Here is an 18,754-nt window from a genome sequence, read left to right on the forward strand (position 1 = left end):
ATAACTCACTTCCCAACATTTATCTTCCAGATCAGAGATCTTACAGATTAACCACATATGTAACTTACATGATCAGCTTACTGATAGCAAATCTACCGCTCAGATTGCACAGATCCTACAGATTTATACACCATGCTTGGGCATCTAACATCTAGGTTATTGTTTAGGCTGCACTAAGCCCTTCTTGAGGTCACACATATCGTCAATGGTCAGGTCCACCAAGCAAACCACAAAAAAGCAAGAGATATTCCAATGAAAGACCAGACCCACCTCATTTCACATTGAAATGCATTTTGAGGGGGTCCTTATGCAGATTTTAGGCCTAAATCACAGCCTACTGATTTACTCTGCACCAGATCAGAGCCAATGCTTTGTTTAATCAATTTAAGGACATACAGAATTCCAGCAAAAGCCCAGAGATCTCTTCCAAGACTTCCATAAATTGAAGTGTGTTCCAGCTGAAAAGCAATGAAAGTATTCTTATATTGGCTGGCAATCATTTTTTTTTTTTACTTTTGAAGATGTCAAAAAGTTAATCATTCCATTTGCTGTGCTGAGACAGGGATTTTCACAAACTCCCTTAGCTTCTCTACTTTCATTCTTACTATCACACCTTAAAAGCAGAGAGCATAAGGTTGAGGCTTGTTATTTTAAGCTATTTCATTCCGTCTTTTGTTATAAAAATATCTCTTTCTGTCTCTCTTTCTCTCTCTCTCACATACACACACACGCACCCACGCAATCAACACATACACTCACCTTTTCTGCAAGACTATTATATGATACCAGACAGGACAAAATACACTTCTCAAAGGTATCAGTTAGATAATATACTTCTCTCTCATGTCATATATTGTGTCAGCCCCAAAGAAAACCGCATTGTCCTGATTCCTAGGATTATATGATGAGTTCCTTTGGTTAGTACGCTCCTCTGCTGCCTGACCAAGCGCTAGTAGTCTACATTTTGCTTGTATCTGCTACACTTGTGTAATTGTCCTAAGTGTTTCCATAAGCGAGTACAACTATGCCACATTCGCCACAGGCTTCATTTAATATCCAAAGGCTGTTGGCACTCTGCAGCCAATGAGTATTAACTATCTTCCAAGACAGGTGCCATGTTCCGTTCTGTACCCAGAGGCAACAACTACCACGGTTGCTGTGCTCAAGATCTCAGGCAAGTGGCAGGATAGATGTTTCTTAAATTCTACAGCCAGCTGATACCATTCATGTTTATCACGAAGACCTAGATGAACACCAATTTCCCATTTACAATCGGCAACATTCGAAATATTTAACAAGTATCAAGAAAGCATTGCAAAAACTCTATACCATTCATAAAAAGCAGCACAAGTCTGGTTGAATTTTGGAAAACACAGGACCATAAGATACCAGCATAAAAACAATTTTGCTGGCTCCCTGTTCAACGAAGTATTGCTTCAAATTGTGATATATACACATTAAGGTGGTCATTACAACCCTGGCGGACGGTGTTAAAGCTGCGGTAATACCGCAAACAAGCCGGCGGAATAAAAATGGGAATTATGACTGTGGCGGAAACCGCCAACATAGACAGCCACTTTAACACTCCGACTGCCACAGCGGTACAGACAAGCAGCGCGGCGGTCACCGCCAACAGACAGGCGGAAGACAAAGTACCGCCCACAGTATCACAACCCGCCAATCCGCCACCTTTTCCGGGGCGGATTCTCCGTGGATAAAAACACGGCGGCAACAGCTTTTGCAATGGGAAAACACTCACCTTAACACACTCCACGACGAAGGAGGCCACCATGGAGCCCGAACTACAAATACTCCCTGCGCTTGTCTACCTGCGCCTCTACGATCACTATCTAGGTAGGCGCCAAAGACAATGGTGAGTACAGCACCTACGACATAGGGGGGGGGGGCAAAAGTCAGGGGGACACACACGCAACACCCCCAACCCCAACCCGACCCTCACCCACTACAACACACACACCAATGCATTTCCAAACAGCATAGTAACAACCCCCCAGAAGAATGCAAAGACAAAAGGAAATCAGGTCAAACATTGTAATGTATCAAAATACAGTAAGCTAATATATACAGATATATTTACACATTCCAGAATTGATACATGACGATTAGTAATGCAGGTATGCACATATCAATGTCCGTGCACCACTGGGCCCAAAATGCATGGGCGAGGCCCACACTAGATACCTGTCCACAAACGGAGAGAACACTGCAGGGGCATCAGATAGAAATACAACAGGCACCTCAGGGGGAAGGGAAGGGGGGCACCTCAGCCGGATTACAGCACCACACCAGATCCACGACGGGGCTCCATGCCCATTGATGTATCCTGGGGAGTGCAAAGCCACAGTCTCTCAAGTCTCTACAGTGGGTGGGTTGCCCACTGTACCATCCTGGGGAGTGCAAAGCCACAGTGTCTCAAGTCTCTACAGTGGGTGGGTTGCCCACTGCCATATCCTGGGGAGTTCAAAGCCACAGTCTCTCAAGTCTCTACAGTGGGTGGGTTGCCCACTGCCATATCCTGGGGTGTGCAAAGCCACAGTCTCTCAAGTCTCTACAGTGGGTGGGTTGCCCACTATACCATCCTGGGGAGTGCAAAGCCACAGTCTCTCAAGTCTCTACAGTGGGTGGGTTTCCCACTGCCATATCCTGGGGAGAGCAAAGCCACAGTCTCTCAAGTCTCTACAGTGGGTGTGTTGCCCACTGGACCATCCTGGGGAGTGCAAAGCCACAGTCTCTCAAGTGGATATCAGTCTCCACTAGTTCTGGAGGGGGACTGGTTCCCAGACTGCATCAGGATCCCCATGACGGTTCCTGTTCCGTCACTGTCCCAGCTGCACATAGGCTAATGATGCTTGATTTGGCGGTCTTTTCCCTGTTCAGCGGTGCTTGACTTTGCAGTTTCTGACCTGTTCAGCGGTGCTTTGCCATGGCGGTCTGTGCCCTGTTCAGCGGTGCTTGACTTTGCTGTCTGACCTGTGCATTGGTGTGTGGCATGACGGTCCCTCATTGCCCAGTGGGGCTGTCGCTGCCGGGGCCCTCCAGGGCACTGATGCTGGCGGTGCTCTCCAGATCAGTGACTACAGTGCTGCACTCCAGGGCACTGACGCTGGCGGTGCTATCTTGACTAGTGATGATTGTGCTGCCCTCCTGGGCAATGACTCCGGCGGTGGTCTCCTGACCAGTGATGACTGTGCTGCCCTCCTGGGCACTGACTTTGGCGGTGGTCTCCGGACCAGTGACTACAGTGCTGCCCTCCTGGGCACTGACTGTGGCGGTGGTCTCCTGATGAGTGACGATTGTGCTGCACTCCTGGGCAATGACTCTGGCGGTGGTCTCCGGACCAGTGACTAAAGTGATGCCCTCCTGGGCACTGACTCTGGCGGTGGTCTCCTGACCAGTGACGATAGTGCTGCCCTCCTGGGCACTGACTCTGGCGGTGGTCTCCTGACCAGTGACGATAGTGCTAGCGGTGGCGTCCCGGCCGCGGGGGAGGATGGCGCCCTTCTCCGCTGTGCTGCTCTTCCCAGACTGTGCAGACTTCTTCTGGCCCTTGACCACCTTTGGAGGAGTCACAGCTGACTCGGCACTCCCCCTGGGACCCTTGTGAGCAGTTTTACCGCCAGGAGTCTTCACCCTGTCCTGTCGGCCACTTTCCAACCTAAGGTGCTTTACAAGGGGTGGACTGGCAGTGCTTTGGCTCTGTGTCACACTGGCTGCCCTGGTGGCCGGTGCACTCCACACACCTTTAACACGCACCACTGGTCCAGGACTTTTTTTGGCTGAGGTGCTACTACGGGACCTATGAATTGGAGGGGTGGGGGTCATGGCAAAGAGGTCAACGTTGCTGAGGAAGAGTTGCTGACGAAGACTGGGACGGGTAGCTGGAGGGGGTCTGGGAGTGGAGGAAGAGGAGGTGGTTGTAGGAGGTGTAACTTTAGGTGATTTGGGTGCAGGTGCAGGTACTGGAGGCTGTCGTGAGGTGGATGGATGTTGGGTGTGTGGGTGCCCGCGTTTGTGTACTTTGGGAGGGGGCGTCACAGACACACTGGAAGTGGACACAGGGGACGTGTAAATGGTAGAGGGGGTGGTGAGTGCAGGTGAGCGGGGTGTGGTGCTGGGTGCTCTGGTGCGAGTCCCAGTGCCTGTAGATGTAGTGCATGCAGGTGAGAGTGTAGATGACACTGGGAGGAAGGAGGGAGACGACGAGGAGGGGGACACAGTAGAGGCAGTGGATGTTGTTGTGTCTGTATGTGGGTGATGCTTGTTTGAGTGCCTGTGGGTTGTGTGGTGCTTATGTTTGCCTGAGCTACTTTTGTGTGTCGAGATGTATGCATGCTTGTCTGATGGTGTGCTTGGGATAGGCTGGGGTACAGGGGACTGGGTCTGGGTGGAGGAAGTTGGAGGGGGGAGGCTAGACACAGGGACAATGGCTGCCATCAGTGCTGAGGCCAGAGATCGCAGGGTTCGATGAAGGGCAGCCTGACCAGAATTAATGCCCTCCAGGAATGCATTACCGTGTTGCAACTCCCATCCTACACCCTGGATGGCATTCACAATGGTAGACTGCCCAACAGTGAGTGACCTGAGGAGGTCAATGGCCTCCTCACTGAGGGCAGCAGGGGTGACTGGGGCAGGGGCTGAGGTGCCTGGGGCGAAGGTGATGCCCACCATCCTGGGTGAGCGGGCACGGGCGAAGGCTGAGGGCTGCTGGGAGGGCGGTGCTGGTAGGGGAGGTGGCGGCTCTACCTGTAGAAGTGTGGGGCACAGATGGTGCCACCACCACAAGGGAGCTCCCATCGGCGGACGAGTCCGTGTCGCTGTTTGGTGATCTGGTGACCGACGTGAAGCTCCCCTCGCCCTCCGTCCCACTGGTGTACTCAGAGTCTGTGGTGTGGCCCTCCATGGCCATGTGGGATGCAGCTCCCTCGTGCTCCGGTGCCACTGTACCTAGGCCTGATGATGCTGATGCACACAAGAACAGGGAGAGCACAAAAGGGGGGGGGGGGGGCGACAGAATAAAGACAGGTTGAGTGCATGGCTTACCGCTACCGTTGGCGGACAATACAGACACAGCAGCCCCCTGCACTACGCCGTGCTCTTGGCCTCTACAGATGCAATTCCTGGGATGTGGCCTACATGGCTATGGTGGTCATCTGCACACATAGACGACACAGGGGCATGTATACCTGTACTTGGCACTCTACAGAGGTGGGGTGGAGTGGCACATGGCCTGCATTACGGAGGGGCCTAGCCTACGGAACTCGCCCTGGCCTAGGGAAACCCACAGCCCTCCTCCCTCACACCCCTCCACTGCACGCAAAGTCCACAGAATGAGAGTGTACTCACCCCTTGTGTCTGCTGTGATGCCCTCAAGTGCCCATCCAACTCAGGGTAGGCCACCGCCAGGATCCTGAACATCAGGGGGGTCATGGTGCGACGGGAACCCCTCCCACGTTGGGAGGCCATCCCCAGCTGAGCCTCCGCCGTCTTCTTGCTCCAGCGGCGAATGTCCTCCCATCTTTTCCGGCAGTGGGTGCCCCGTCTCTGGTGGACCCCCAGGGTCTGGACGTCCTTGGCGATGGCACGCCAAATGTCCTTCTTCTGGTGGGCGCTGACTTACATGACATGTACAGGGGAAGAAGAGAAGTCATTAACAACAGCACCGTCGATGTGGGTGGCCCCCATCCCTACCCTTGCCATGTGGCACATGCATTCACAGTCCTTTATGTTCCCTGAACTCTGCCCCCTTCCTACTGACATCCAGCCCTCTCCACCCAGGCATAGGCCATGCAATGTGCTCCCTGTTTACTTACCTGTTGGTCTGGAGGACCGTAGAGTAGCGTGTACTGGGGGAGGACCCCATCCACAAGCTTCTCCAACTCCTGAGCAGTGAAGGCAGGGGCCCTTTCCCCAGACGCAGCAGCCATTGTCTCTTCCATACTGAGGTCACAGCAGCACTTGCAGTGTAGGTCCTCTCCTGTCGAAGATCAGGTATCGAGTGATTCAACAGATAGAAAATGGCGGTCACGTCCGCAGCGGTGCGTATCATCACCGCCGGCGCACTTCATCATTGGCTCCTGGGACCCATAGGGTCCAATGTTAACCAATGCAGCATTGCGCCACGGTCTACGACCGCCTAACGCTACGGTGTACAACGCCAGCGCAGATACCTCACATCCCATTGTCCCACTTTAGAGGTCAGGCATCCGCCATTTCAGGGGCCCATATGGCTTCATTTACTACTGCGTCACACATACCTAGACCTACACTCAACACACATACAGGAAGAGTTTTGTATTTGGTGTTGTGTTCTGTGTAGCTGTGGGTACATACCTGGGAATTTGTTGACTCTGTGGTCGCTGTTGTCCTTCCTAGGCACCATCAGCTGAGACATGTGAGGAGATGGCGGAATCCTCCAGTGTACTGACCACTGGTGGACCTGTTGACAGTGGAGGAGCGACATTTAATCATCACCTACAGGTTTGACCGTGCCACAATCCAGGAACTGTGTACCCAGTTGGAGCCAGACCTGATGTCACCAATCCGCCATCCCACAGGAATCCCCCCTGAAGTGCAGGTGCTATCAGTGCTCCATTTCCTTGCAAGTGGGTCATTTCAAACAACAGTTGCCATAGCATTAGGGATGTCCCAGCCTAAGTTTTCCAACGTGTTGTCCAGAGTGTTGTCTGCCCTGCTGAAACATGTAAGGAGCTACATCGTTTTCCCTCAGGTGGAGAATTTGGCTACAGTGAAAGGTGACGTCTATGCCCTTGGACATATCCCCAACATCATAGGTGCTATTGATGGGACCCATGTAGCTCTGGTCCCCCCCGCAGGAGTGAACAGGTGTACAGGAACCGGAAGAGTTATCATTCCATGAATGTACAGATGGTATGTTTGGCAGACCAGTACATCTCCCAGGTTAATGCTATGTTCCCTGGCTCAGTGCATGACGCCTACATCCTGCAGAATAGCAGCATCCAGTATGTGATGGGTCAACTCCAGAGACACCGTGTGTGGCTATTAGGGGACTCTGTTTACCCCAACCTGTCCTGGCTATTGACCCCAGTGAGGAATCCCAGGACCAGGGCAGAGGAACGCTACAATGAGGCCCATGGGCGGACTAGGAGGGTGATCGAGCACATCTTCGGCCTCCTGAAGGCCAGGTTCAGGTGCCTCCATATGACAGGTGGTTTCCTATTCTACTCACCAAAGAAGGTGTGCCAGATCATCATCGCCTGCTCGATGCTTCACAATCTTCCTTTGCGACGCCAGGTGCCTTTTCTGCAGGAGGATGGTCCAGATGGCGGTGTTGGGGACAGCTGTGGAGCCTGTGGAGCCTGTGGACAGTGATGAGGAGGAAGCTGAGGAAGAAGACATAGACAACAGGGAGTCAGTCATACAGCAATATTTCCAGTGACACACAGGTGAGAATATTTTGTTTTACTATTACATTCACTTTCACACTTCTACTTCTATCCTGTCTGTCATTTAGTAGCAGAATATGGTAACTGAGTTGTACCTTTCCATTACGGTTTTACAGGTGTGGTTACCAACGTGTGTCATCTGCTTGCATCCTTCATGGACTTGTGATGTGTGACATAGGTATGTTGACATTACAATTGACAATGCATTTTGACACTGTCATTGATAATACACATTTACCAAATCACAGACTGACTCCAGATTGTTTTGTGCTTCAAGGGTGTTTATTTAAGTGCTCAAAAATTGAGGGGGGTTGTAAAATGGTGATGGGTGATGGTGGAGGAATGTCCAGTCTATTAGTCTCACAGGTGCTTTGCCCATATGGGCATAGGAAGTGGAGCTTGGGCAGTTCCAATATGGACAGGGTTACAAAGTGGGACAGTGGGAGGACAATCAGGGTGGTCTCATTTCCTGGCGGGGGTCTTGCCATCTTGCTCTGTCCTGTTCCTGGATCTCAGGGACCGCTTGCTGGGTGGTTGTCTTTCTGCAGGGGTGGGGTGCTGGTGTGGTGGTCCTGTGGCAGGGCGTCCTGTCCACTAGCGCCGGCGGAGGTGGTGGGCAGTTCATCGTCCATGCTAGTGTCAGGGGCCCCTTGAAGTGCCACGGTGTCCCTCATGGTCTTTTGTATGTCCTTCAGCACCCCTACGATGGTACCCAGAGCAGAGCTGATGGTTCTGAGCTCCTCCCTGAACCCCAAATACTGCTCCTCCTGCAGGCGCTGGGTCTCCTGAAACATGGCCAGGACCGTCGCCATCGTCTCCTGGGAGTGGTGGTAGGCTCCCGTGATGGAGGAGAGGGCCTTGTGGAGAGGGGGTTCCCTTGGCCTGTCCGCCCCCTGTCGCACAGCAGCCCTCCCAGTTCTCCTGTGTTCCTGTGCCTCTGTCCCCTGGACCGTGTGCCCACTACCACTGCCCCCAGGTCCCTGTTGTTGTTGGGGTGGTGGGTTATCCTGGGTTCCCTGTAGTGGTGGACACACCGCTGATTGATGTGTCCTGGGTACGGAGGTATGGGCCCGCTGGGTGGGTGCTGTGCTGGTGTTACCAGAGGGTGGAAGGTCAGAGTTGGGCTGTGCCTGTGCGAGGGGAACCGACTGTCGCGAGTCCCACGATGGTCCGGGCTGGTCATCTGGATCCAGTTGGCCAGAGCTGCTGTCGTCACTGTGGGCCTCTTCTGTGGGTGGAGTGGAGATGTCTGGACCCTCCTGTGTGGTGACATTCCGTAGTGGTCCTGCAGGGGTATAAGAGCATGATTATTGCATGTGTGTGTGTCATGGTGTGCAATGGGTCGGTGTGCGTGTACCCCAGTGCAAGCATTCCTGTGTGGGGGTTTTTGTGATGATGGTTTAGGGGCTTATTATGGGTATGTGCAGTGAGCATGCCTTAGTGAGGGGTGACCATGCTTACTTGTGTCATGCAGGGCTTGGTGTTGGGATGGGTGGTTTGTGTTATTAGTACATTAGTGAGGAGTTGGAGTGATAGGGGAGGGGGTGAGGGTGGGGGTGTGTGATGGCATGCAGGTAGGGTGGGGGATATGATAGTTGCATGATGGTCAAGACCTGCTCCTCCCATGTTGTTAGTTGTGGGGGAGGAGGTGGGGGTCCGCCGCCAGTCTGCTGTACCACGATGTTGTGCCTGGAGACAACTAAACGCACCTTCCCCTGTAGGTTGTTCCACCTCTTCCAATGTCCTCCCGATTTCTTGGATGCCGTCCCACAGCGTTGACCCTGTCCATGATTCTGCACCATAGCTCCATCTTCCTGGCTATGGAGGTGTGCTGCACCTGTGAGCCAAATAGCTGTGGCTCTACCCGTAGGATTTCCTCCACCATGACCCTGAGCTCCTCCTCAGAAAACCTGGGGTGTCTTTGGCGTGACATGGGGTGGTGTAGGTGATTTGTGGGGTGGTGTATGTGGTGATAAGTGTGGTGATATGTAGTGGTGTGTGGTGTTTTGTGCGTGGATGTTGTGTGGGTGATGGAGTTGTGTGCCTCTGTGTGGTGATGTTGTCTATGCTGTGCTCTCTCTCTGTCGCCTTCATCTCTAATTTTTGGACGTAGGGGTTTGTGGGTGATATGGGTGTGTGTTTTATATTGTGTTGGGTGGGTGGGAGTGGTGTTTGTATGTGTATCAGGTGTGTGTATATGGAATTGTCCAATGTGGCGGTGTTTTGGAGATGTGTGTGTATTTTGAGCGCAACGGTGTGTACCGCCAATGGAATACCGCGGTTGAAAGACCGCCGCGTGGATTCGTGGGTCGTGATAGCATGGGTGTGTTTCTGTTGGTGTGACGGTGGAGGAATTGTTTTCACCAGTTTAACACTGACCTTTGGTGTGGCGGACTTGTGTGGGTGTCTGAATTTCGGCGGATTCCGAGATGTGTGTCATAATAGCTGTGGCAGAATTCCGCGGCCACGGCAGTGTATTGGCGGTCTTCTGCACGGAGGTAAGCGCCTTTTACCGCCAATGTTGTAATGACCCCCTAAGTTATTAATTTAGCCCTCTCTACCTGCAGAAACCGACCCCCCACAATACCACTAGCCAGCTGCTCAGATAAAATGAGACTAAAATGCGGGAAAAAGACCAAACAAGAAAAACCTGGCATAGGGCAGGATATTGCATAATGGAATACTGTGTTCTCTCTTCACACCATAGCAAACTTTTTTTCATTCAAAAGGTACTGAAAACAAAATTCTTCAAGGAAGCCTTTGAAACTCATGGTTCTGCATCCTGGAATTCCTCTATCTTTAGTAAAGTGTCTTGCTTTCACTCTTGCACCTTGAATTACTTCTTTGTAGTCTGTTGTGTTTTTCACCTGTCATCCTCTTGTTTGCTCCTCCCCCTCATAATCCTGCTTTTCACTACCAATGTTGGTGTATTATAAGCAAAAGAAAGAAACAAATAAAGCAACCACCTGCCAGCCTAACACTTTCCCTTTGTATAATTTAGCTTTCTCGACTCTTCTCTAATACATAGTTTTCTTTACTTACCGACTGTAATAGTTGGTCTCTATTTTTTGCTGAAATAATTTTTTAACATTAATACACTTGCTTCTTTTGCAGATTCCTATAATTTTTTGTGGATGCGCTGACTAACTATTGAGTGATTACCTACTGGTTACTGTATGAGGCTGTTTAACTCTGCAATTTATTCCCAAGCGTTATATCACACTCCATTTTATAAAACGTCTTCTTAAAAGTAATGGGCTAATTTTCTACGTCAGATTTTTTAATAGAGTATAAAACCTATGGTGACATTGTTTAATGTCGTTTATGATCGCCACTTTCGTTTGCTCTGCATAATATGTGTGTGTATGTTTGCTGGTCGGGATGGGTGTAGGACAGTTGTTATGAATTTAAAATTGGGGTGTCATAAGATGGTGGGGGCCTCGGGCGATTAACCACTATGCTCATGCCCTAAAAGTCCTGCGGACAGCTTCCTGTCCCCCCATTGCTTCCCGGCCCACACAAATACAATCCCAAAGGCGAGCGTCAGTAGAATAACTATGGCCTCCGCAGACCCCGCTGTGCTGGGAGGGGGGCGAGCACGAAGGGCTCAAGGTTCATTAAGCCACTTCCAGGTGCTCACATTCACAAGGTGGAAGTTGTCTCTAGGAGATAGTGCTAGCGCAGGTGTTTTAATAAAAATTATTAATGAGTGTTCATGTATTCTGAATAATGGACTTGCGTAGAAAATATAATAATGTAGAAAATAATGCACGCATTTGAAAATGTGATTACCATGAGTGGCCGCCAATATTCACAAAGTGTGCTTATTAATATTCTAATACGGTAAAATGTTGAATATATGTTTGACTAATGTAGTAATATGTTATATTACAGGTTATGCATCATGTATTAGCCTTATTAATTGTAGGCCTTAACTTACCGAAGGTCTTGGCCTTCTTGCCAGGCCTCATGTCAAAGCTGTATTTCTTAACATTTGATAAATGGCTGTCCTAGAGAGTTAAACTGTGATTTTCCATTTGCATTGTTTAAATGTGCTCATAGCTGAAATATTTTCTCATGGGAACCAAATGCTAGAAGATGCTGTTCTTGCTAAGGTAACATTTTGTGTGTAAAATGTGTGAGACTGACTTTCTCAGGAGGAGAACAAAGGAGATACTGACTGGAGTAGAAGCTGCAACAACATTGTTACCTGATGAGACGGATGATGAGGACATTGCAGCACAACCAATCAATTACATGTGAATGGAGTAATAGTAGACTTCATAGAATTGGAGTTTTATTTTAATTGGACAAAGTGTGAACATACAATGACTTGACCAATAGGGATTGGAGACATAGGCCCATATTTATACTCACTTTGCGCCGGATTAGCGTCATTTATTTTGACGCAAATTTGGCGCAAAGCTAAAACCAATTTTAAACTTCAATGCTAGACCCATCTAACATCAAAATATCCCAGTATGCGTCTTTTTTTGGATGCATGAAACCGCCTTGCGTCAATGAGACACAAGGGAGGCGTTCCTATCTAAAAAATTACTTAACCTCTTAGCTGCTGGGCCTTCCTCCCCCCAGTGTTGAGCCCTTTTTTGGCTATTTGGGGTAGTTCGCGATTAGGCCTTCAGAACTTTTTGTCCACATAAGATATCCATGCCAAATTTGCGTCCTTTTTTTCCAACATCCTAGGGATTCTAAAGGTACCCAGAGTTTCTGGTTTCCCCTTGAAGAGACCAAGAAATTAGCCAAAATACACCTAAAATGTTTTTTTTAAAAAAAATGGAAAAAAGGGCCGCCGAAGAAGGCTTGTGGTTTTGTGATAGATAATTATAATGTCTCCACAAAACAATTTGGGCAGTGGAATTTGGGGCTCAACTAAATTGGGGAGCTCCCAAGAGAGCACCCTCTCTGTGCTTGCCCCCACATTCACCTGCTCTCTGGGTTGGGCTAACCCACTATTGCCCTGTTGCACAGACTGTGCCTGCGAAGGGACAACAGGACTGCCCTCATCACCTCCCTCACAATTTACTGGAAGGAGTTATCCAATGGGACTCCGCCAACTGAAAAATCACTCCCAGAGTCTGTGCCAATGTCCTATCCATCAGGTACTGTCTCAGTATCAGCTGTCTCAGTCTCTGATCCTATGTCAGAGCTGTCCTTTATAACCTGAGTGACGTCAGCAGCAGTCATCCAACAAAAAGCCATCTCTGCTGTTGGCTAAACTGTTGCTCTAAAACACTAACTTACATAGACAGTCACAAAATTGCTGGTGTGATACGTGCAACAGTAGAGGCCACCTTACCTGCGCTTCTTACCCCTCTATCTGCATGTTCTTTCAAGACACTCAAACACCTTGTCACATACCATTCGTCACAGTCTTTAGCACCTCATGTGCCCAGTCCAACAATCATTATTGGTGCTCCCACTCCAATGTCCTCCTCCTCGAATTCCCTCATTACCACCCAGCAAACGTGCTCTTCATCTCTCCATAGCCACCTCCCACCCCGCATTATAGCGCAGGTAGTGGCTGACTTTACTAATGTACTCAGCTATTTACATAAAATACAGATTTGCTCTTTGCAGTAGTCATATAAACCTTCTGTGCTTCTTTATGGCACTAAAACTGCCACTAGACAAAAGTCTGATCCTTTTGTAGCAGAAACATAATCACAAGACTTACTTGACTTTTTTATTGCTACCTAAAAGCTACAGTTGAAATGCGTCAGTTGAAGTATGTGCACTGCTTTGAAGACGCAAGCTGCAACTGCAAGAGAAGTGGTGGCAAATATATATATATGATATATATATATAGATCTCTTTTATATGTGGGTCTGGCTTTCCTGGGGGCCGATCACAGCCCCCAGGGAAACCACACATGCACTGACAAAAGCAATCTATATATATATATATATATATATATATATATATGTATGCAAAAAAAGAGAATAGAGAACTCTGGGTAGTTCCCAAGTTTAGGTGGAGAGCAGCTCTAGTAAGGAGCACCCTGCAACACCAGCGACACTCTAGATTTACTCACCTCAAATGTCTGTTTATCCAGCAAAGTTTTTAAGCATTGGATCAGCACAGTGCTATCCACGCCGAGCTAGATAGTGACAAAGTCTTTTGCCATTTGTACAGCAAAGTCTTTAAGCATGGGTTTGACACAGTGTCAACCCTGCCGAGCTGTAAAATGACAAAAGCCATTTACCACACCAGGCACAGTATTACAGCTTTGGACTGGTAAAATACTATCCAAGCCAACCTGGAATGAGTAAAAGCAACCCCTGACACGTGTTTCGCTCTCATTAGAGCTCATCAGCGAGGTTTAGCTTTGTCCAGACACAAGGGAGCACCCAGTATAAGTCAAAACAAATCCCTTTCAGGGTTAGAGTGCCACATAAATTATGCAAAAAAAGAGAATAGAGAACTCTGGGTAGTTCCCAAGTTTAGGTGGAGAGCAGCTCTAGTAAGGAGCACCCTGCAACACCAGCGACACTCTAGATTTGCTCACCTCAAATGTCTGTTTATCTAGCAAAGTTTTTAAGCATTGGATCAGCACAGTGCTATCCACGCCGAGCTAGATAGTGACAAAGTCTTTTGCCATTTGTACAGCAAAGTCTTGTGTTATATATATATGTATATAGATCTCTATATAGATATATCTACATGGATATATCTATAGATAGATCTCTCTCTCTATATATATATATATATATATACATGCATATATATAGAGATCTATATATATAGCTCTATCTATAGATATATCCATGTAGTGACCTCCTGTCAATTTCTTTTTTTTTTTTCTTTTAAATTGCCCCCCAGGGGGCACCAACCTTGAAATTAAAAAATATCTATAGATATATCCATGTAGATAGATATATCTATCTACATGGATTGATATATCTATATATAAATCTCTCTCTCTCTCTCTCTCTCTCTCTATATATATACATATATATATATATAATCTGTATTTTTTTTGGTAGTTGTAGGGTTTCCTTGGGGGCCAAACAAAGTATTGCCCCCACAGGGGGTCGCCCTGCCCACAGGCGACCTCCTGTCAATTTCTTTGTTTAACAAAAAAAAAAAAAATGCCCCCCAGGGGGCACCAACCTTGAAATTAAAAAAGATGGCCGGGGGGGTGGCCCGTTTTCCGAGGGGGGCCGACCCCCCCAAGTGAAATCCCTGGTGTCTAGTGGCGTTTCCTGGCCTTTGATCGCAGCTGTGCTGCAATCGAGGGCCAGGAAACGCGTTCAGGAAGGCCTTGAATGAAAGGGGAGGATCTCGTGGGGAAGGCCGTTTGGGGCCGTTTGGGGTAGTTTGAGGCCGTTTTCACTATTGGAACAGGAAGCGGCCCTATGGTCGCTTCCTGCTCCGATGGGGAAAACAACACTGTGACGTCAACACGCCTCGTGGTGTGCTGATGTCACAAAGGGGCAGGTGGGGTGCGGGGGGAGACACGGAAGAGTTTCCGTGTCTCCCACGGGTTTAAAAAAAATACAAGATTAAAATCCTCAGGTGTGACGCACCCGAGGATTTTCAAACCCCCTCCCTGGTGTCAGCCACTGGTCGTGACCCTCACCAGGGAGGTAGTGTGGGTGTCGGCCAGTGGCCAACGCCCGCACTTAACGGGTTAAACACCTGTGCGCCATATTTATCCAACCACACAAAAATGACTCCCGGATGGGCGGTGGAGCCGGAAAATGACACAAATCCCGATTTGCGCCAAAATTTAACACCTGGGTCACGGCAGGCGTTAAAATGGGGCAAACACACCAGTACTTAAGGAAAACTCACACAAGCAACATCAGAGCTCAAAAAGGAAGACATGTAGGTGCTATTCATCCAGCACACACGTAGACGCAGAGCACAGGAGCAAAAGCAGCAGCTTCCACCACACTAACAGGGACCCCAAAAGCAACACAGAAGGCAGGAGAGGATATTTAGGACCAGGGCAACCTTTCCGGGCCTCAGGGAACATGACATCATCCAGAGGTACAGACTCAACTGGCAAGCCATAAAGCAGCTACTGCGCCACATTGAGCCACAGTTGGCACCCAGCTTGCAGACACCCCACATTGTTCCACCAGTGACCATGCTGCTAGATGTCCTGCACATGTTGGCAAGTGTCTCTTTTCAAACCACTGGTGCCCTGGTTGCCGGGATCTCACAGCCCTCATTCTCTGTCTTCCTTCCCAAGGTACTTGATGCCATCATCTCCTTCACACTCCGCCACATCAGCTTCCCCAACACACAGCAGAAGCAGCAGGAGACCAAACAGGGGTTCTATCAAATCAATGGCTTCTCGCACGTGCTTGGTGCCACTTGACTGCACACATGTACGAATTGTGCCACCTGCTGCAATGGAGCATCTATACTGCAACAGGAATCACACACACTCCATCAATGTGCAGTCCATTGTGGATCACCGTGGATTGATCACCAACATTGTGGCAAAGTATCCTGGGAGTGTACATGATTCATTCATCTTCTGCCCCAGCACCATAAATCAGCACTTCCAGGATGAATGATATGGCAATGGACTACTTGTTGGTAAGTATAGAAACCTAGTTATATACACACAGCACAGCAACCCTGTAGGATACACAACACATACACCACTACATTGACACATGGCCAGGAAGACACTGAGGCTGTGACACTGGTAGTCATGTTAGATATCCTGACCCAATGGGATACACACCTATGGACAAATGAAAGATGAAAATAACAAGAGATGCCACTCCAGAGCCACACAGGACCAATTTAAAACCACACAGTGACAATGGCATGGCCTTAACTGGCAGTACAACTTGGAAGATGAATCTTCCAATATCAAATCAATAACACTCAATCACACACCCTTCCAAGCAATACGCACTGTGTTAGGGGTGTGTAATGTGTTTTGCTGCAGGTAAAACACCATGAGACACATACCATGATGATGCTGACTCTAATGAAGGTGACATTGAATTATTGAGGCAGTACCAACATATCACATCGCCCCTGGGGTGACGTTGCCCGCTAGCAATAAGGAAGTGGACTGTGCTATGAAAACATGTGGTTGTGACACTAATGCAAAGTGCACACTGCTACACATACAGATTGAGACAATTCCCCATATACATAACAGATGTACAGGCACATGGTCCTTCTGACACTAAAACCTTCACCCCTACAACCAAGTTAGCCAGCTTACCTGGAGCAAGTTCAGTAGTGTAGGTACATGTTTGCACATAAGCCAACTCGGCGAGGGCACAAAAATAGACTTGCATAGAACTTGTCACATACGGGATGATTGTGCATTGTCAATTGTGAACACTTCAGTGCTGCCAACTTATGGAGATTTGTTGTACATTGTCACGTAGCCAAATCATAGGGCCTCACTGTTGCATTTCACATGCAATTACATATGTCAAATTGGATGGGATGTTCAGCCCATATAGTACAACCGTGTTACCACCATTGTGAAATCGATTGTGTGTGTGGAAGCATTATGTCACCTCCAGTGAAGGCACACGGACACTTCTTTCACATTACTTAATGTATGGAAGATACACACTGAACAGCAAGTTTCAAAATATACCACTGATATCATGTCAATCAGCCAAACGCCAGTTTTGATAGTTAAACAACCCAATGCAGAAAGAACATCTCAGAAGCCTAGGATCCCACAGAATACCACAAACACAGATGAGTCACAGACGACACAAGATAACAACTGCCATGGAAAGTGATAATCAAGTTGCAACCAACAACCAAATATTTACCCTCATTTTCTCTTTCAGCTGATCAGGGTTACGGGATCCAGCCATGGATCATGACCCCATTTGCCAACCCAAGCACAGCAGCAGAGCGTGCCTATAATGAGGCACATCGCAGGACACGTAGCATAGTTGAGAGGACCTTTGGCACCCTGAAGTCCAGATTCAGGCACCTGGACATCACCAGAGGCAGCCTCCTAAATTCATCTGAAATGGTCTGCAAGATCATTTTGACCTGTGCCATCCTGCACAACATTTGTGTAAGGAGGAACATTCCCCTCTATGAACCAGACCGACAAATGCCTGAAGAGGAGGAAGAGGAGGATGCTGTCGGTGAAAATGAGGGGGAACATCCAAACACTGCTGCAGGATTACGTCGCAGACAACACATCATACTAAACTTCTTCTAACTATAGTCACCATCACCACTTTGTTATCATATGTCATTAAACACCTAACTTCATCACTCAATCATGCTCTGGGTAATTTTGTATGCATCACATGATCCCTAGGAATCATAATCAGAGTTTAGCCTCATGGAGCATTGCAGAAATACAGATTAGGGTACTGAAAAAGCCACATCACATTTGATGGGTATGAATGTACAGCCAACACCACACACAGTGTAAATGACATATATCCTGTCTATTTCACATGTGAAGGGCAATATCAGAGGACCACATCTATGAGATACATTCATGTTGCCAACATGGTCAATTGCAATAAATGAAACACAACTAAGAAAGCCTCAATCATAAGGAAAAAAAAAATGTCTCATACATGAGGCAGTGGATTTGATATTGCATTGGTAACAGGAATGTATGAGCAGACTCTTGACAGCAGTAAGTGTGACATCAGCTATCTCTGCACAGAGCATGTGTGACAAGAAGTCCATCTAAGCTGAAAATGGATAGCATGAGTGCCCCGGGTATGACAAGCATTGCTCACAAGACATGCCCTGCACAGTCCATCCCAGATAATAAGTCCTGCCACTGCCATGTTTTAAGTCTCTCCCAACCCTTTTCTAGGGGGCCCTGTAAATGGACTATCTGTACCCTGAGAATCTTCGTCTACACACACCCAGATTCCCATTCTGACTGCTGTGTGCTTCCCACTCAGTATGGTATGCCATAGTCATAGTTCATCAGTCTGCATGGACTTCAGGTCAAATAATGCACTGCCTGGTAGTCGGTAAGACCTGTAATCAGCTGTCCATTGCTTCCCATGTGAAAGGTCCACTTGGCCCTTTGAACTTGGTTCTCAGCTCCAGGACTTGTGAGATACTGAAGCGGCACACAGTTGTGAGCACTACCACGCAGACCAGCCATTTGAACCTGCCCTGCCCTTGCTGCTTAGAAGCTGCCATTTTCAGAATTTCCTTGTTGTGCATTGGCGTACAAATCACTTGTGTACCAGAGCCCTTGGAGAATTGTGTAACGTTGCAGACCACAGCACAAACTGTTTTTAGTTCCCACAGTGTTGTTCCAGCTTTTCCCAGTCAGAGTCTGCTCACTGTGTATTTGCCTT

This window comes from Pleurodeles waltl, chromosome 1_2, assembly GCF_031143425.1.
Source record: "Pleurodeles waltl isolate 20211129_DDA chromosome 1_2, aPleWal1.hap1.20221129, whole genome shotgun sequence".
NCBI lineage: Eukaryota > Metazoa > Chordata > Amphibia > Caudata > Salamandridae > Pleurodeles > Pleurodeles waltl.